Genomic DNA, 4,126 nt, shown 5'->3' on the forward strand with positions numbered 1-4,126 from the left:
CATTTGGGTGATAACCAGCAAGTGAGCAGTTCAAACCCATCACCACTTCACAGGTCAAAAAATGTGGGAGTCTTCTTCAATAAAGATGACAGGTTTTAGAAACCCTGTGGGTTTTGGTTTATTATGTCAACTTTTTTAGAGGTTAAGAGGATAAAGGAGTACACTCTTAAGACCTGAGTGGTAAAAAACTGATGCCCTCAACCCCCCCAAAAATCATAAATCTATGATGTACTTTGAAAAGGTCCAAGTGGGAGGATGTCTATAAATTGATAAAGTAACAACTGGTAACACTAGATAAGAGGAAAGTGTTACTTTCAAGCTTTAGTTTAACATCTTAAGATAAAACACTTGGGGGAAAGTTTTTTTTTAAACCAGAAGTTCAAAACCAGCAAAATATTTAATCTGAAGAAAACAACTCTATTGAGCTGATCCTGATTTATAGTAATCCCAGGACAGAGTGGAACTGCCCAGACGTTGCCAAGGCTATAAATCTGGGAAGCAGATAGTCACATCTTTCTCCCATGCAGTAGCTGGTGGGTTCAAACTACTACCTATTCCATTAGCAGATGACTGCTTTAATCGATGGCCACCAGGCTCCTAATTTGGAGAAAAAGAACCAAAGAAGAAAAATATTCAAAATGTAAGAATTTTGTGCACTACTGAATAGCTTATACAACTGAAAACAACTTTGGTACATGCCAAATGGAATTCAATTCATGGAATGCACAGGGATTATTTCTGTTGTCAAACATATTTGTGCTTTTTAAGATGAAGAGCCAGACCTTGATTTCCGGGTGACTTTATTCTTGGAAATTAACTAGCATACAGATTTTTCATATTGGAGCCCACCCATCTTTCTACTGAAATTTCTGAACCAAGTTACTTAAAAATAAAACCAACCAAACCAGAGATAAAATCAATTGTTTCAATGCTTTAAGATAATACTGGCACTAACCCTGCAGCAAGGATCCTCTTCTATTTCTATCTCATTTCTGAATGTAGGAGCCACCTCCCTGCCTTCAGTCCAGTACATCCCTCGCCTTCTGTCTGACACCATACAAGCTTTACTTTGTTCTGGCTCCTGCTGCCTACGCCTTGCAACAGATGTGACATTGAGAGGTGAGTTGTACGAAGGATTTTTCTGCTCCCATTCCGAAATACAGGAAGCTACAGAAATGCTGCTGCAAGAGTTAGAGCGCCTATGTAGCTGTGGCTGCCTCATGAGGTGCTGGCCGTTGGGAATCTGAGCAATATAGTTACTAGAAAGCTAAAAAGAGTGAAGAGAAATTAATGAACAAGGCTGAAAAACTCAAACAATTCATTACTTCAGTTACATTTCTTTACAATTTTAGCACATGAAGAGTTCAAATCATAATTATATGAAATAACCAAGTTTTTGGGTTGACTTTATTCTTGATTTAAAAATATTTTAAAAGATTAAGAAATATAGCAATTAGTATGAAAATTTTATCCTTACAAAAGTCAATAAAAACAAATGTTCTTAAAAAAAAAAAACAGAACTCAAGCAAAAAAAAAAACCAAACAAATGTTCTGGCCTCGCTTCCATTATTTCCTTTCAAGGAAAGAGGTCCGTCCCTTTGGGGATGTAACTTTCTAATAAAACTATCTTTACTATTTAAAAAAAAAAAAGGCAGAACAAAAAAAAAAACAAACTTAAAAAAAGTTCTCTAATATTACATTACCGGAAAGCTACAATTAACTTACAGGTACTGGTGATGGAGAGACAGATCTTGGAGCAACTTTGTCTCGCTCCTGATCACGTGCTCGAGAAGGCCGCTCTGGCTTTTCTGCTTTGGGTTCAGTAACAATAGCCTTCAGTTGTTTCAACTTCTCATCTTTGACCCAGAGTTTATTCTGCATCTCTAGCTGTTTGGCTGCTACTCGACGCTCCTACAGATCATCAAGGCCAATATATCACTAATCCAAGCATACCAAATAAATGCCCTACCACCCCAGTCACTTTACTCCCTCTGACTAACAGTTCCTCTTTGGAGCTAATGGTACTGTATAATATTAACCTGCCACTGATTTTGAGAGAAATGAGCTGAAATGTGGCTACTATCACCACCTCCATTAAAAACCGCACCTCAATCAAGTATAATTAAAAAAGATTTAAACTGCAATTTCAAGTAAGTCATGCAACTGAGACAAGCATAAAAAGAATGACACTCACACATTCTTTCTCCCACTTCATTGTAGTTTCTGTCACCATGCCTTGCAACCTGGCCTCTAATCTTCGTTTATCAGAAAACTGCCGCTGAAGCTTCTGATTCTGAGTTTCCAGTTCCTGTTGTAGATTGCGCTTCTCTTCTTCATAAATAGTAGTCGTTTTCTCTAAAATCTCAATCTGAGAAGGTAGATCAGAATGTTCAACATTTGATATGTACATTTTTTTTCCTTAAGAAAATTTTCTTTCCTAATTTGCTTATATTAGAATACTTACAGGAAGTAAAAAAATCAGGACAAAAGTACTTTTCTTCTAATATTTTATCTGAATTTCTACATCTATTCTTATAAAGAACCAGCAGCCAGGAAATCAAAAAACATTTTGCGATGGCAAAGTCTGCTGCTAGGGATCTCTCTAAAGTACTCAAGAGCAACGGTGTCTCTTTGGAGACGAAGGTGCACCTGATACAGGCCATGGTCTTTGCAATCATTTGTTATGCATCAGAGAGCTGGACAATGACTATGGAGGACAGAAGGAGAATTGACGCCTTTGAGCTGTGGTGCTGGAGAAGAGTACTGAATGTACAATGGACTGCCAAGAAAACAAACAGATTCATCCTAGAGAGGATTAAACCAGGCTACTCTTTGGAGGCAAGGCTTCTGGGGCTTCGTATGACATACTTTGGACATGTTGCAAGGAGAGACAGGTCTTTGGAGAGGGACATCATGCTGGGTAGAGTAGAGGGACAGCGCAGGAGGGGATGACCCTCTATGAGGTGGATCGATTCAGTGACTGGGGTAATCGGGATGGGTGTGTCAGAAGCAGTGCACAGGATAGAGCAGGGTCTAGGGCTGTTGTACATAGGGTCACTATGAGTCGCAAATGACTCGACGGCACATAACAACAACAACAACATTCTTATAAGTAAGAACCTCTTAAGTAAGTTCCTATTAAACATGTTATACTTGGCTTTCCCTTAAAATTAAGGCCTAAACTTTCCTAGGTTATTTTCAAAATGGAGAAAACAGTATTGACTGAGGTTAGTTTTTCTCTAGCTCGTGGACCTATATGAGCCTCTGAAAAGGAAAGAACATATTATACAGAGCTGCGACCTAAATACGAAGCTATATTTCTTTCTATATTACTGGAAGGTGAAAACCCTGAATTTACATTTTTTTATAATCTGATCTGGAAGCACAAATGTGGATACAGCAAATATTTACTGAGCATCTGTCACTCAAGACAGAATTATATTATTTCATTTACTTTATGTTAATTAAGGTAATTTTGTAGAATAATGCTTTTAACTCTTTACGTACTATAAATTATAAACAGAAGTAATGAATTGAGGTTTTTCAGCCTTGATCATTAATTTCCCTTCATTATTTTAGCTTTCTAGTAACATAATTTAAAAAGCAAACTATACCATCAACAAACAAATGGAGAGAGAAGCTGTGGTATATTCACACAATGGAATACTATGCTGCATTGAAAAATAAGGAACCCATGCATTATTCAAAATGGGAGACCCTGGAAGACATAATGCTGAGTGAAATATCTCAGTCACAAAAGGACAAATACAGCATGGTGCCACTGTTGTAGAATGGGACTGACATAAGGGTTGGGGTAAGACTGAGAAAAACTGGATAAATTCTGTATACTGCATTGAAACAGATGAGGGAGAGAACAGTTTAAAAGTGGTATGATAGGGCATTATGGTTATCACAAGAGTCCAGAATATGAAGGTTGCATAGTGGAGTGTCCTTGGGGTGGCAGTGAGGGAGAACTGTATACCAATGAAGGAATTTTTCTTTTCGTTTTTAAAGAGAAGAGCGAACTAGGGGGGAGGGGTGGGCAGGGAGAAAAGTGCAACAATGAATGAATGGAAATCCAAAATCTCTGTAAATGTTGACTCTGGAGAACATTATGCTGAGTGAA

The sequence above is a fragment of the Elephantulus edwardii genome, unplaced genomic scaffold, assembly GCF_000299155.1.
Source record: "Elephantulus edwardii isolate Elephantulus edwardi_28Jun2011 unplaced genomic scaffold, EleEdw1.0 scaffold00066, whole genome shotgun sequence".
NCBI classification, from domain to species: domain Eukaryota; kingdom Metazoa; phylum Chordata; class Mammalia; order Macroscelidea; family Macroscelididae; genus Elephantulus; species Elephantulus edwardii.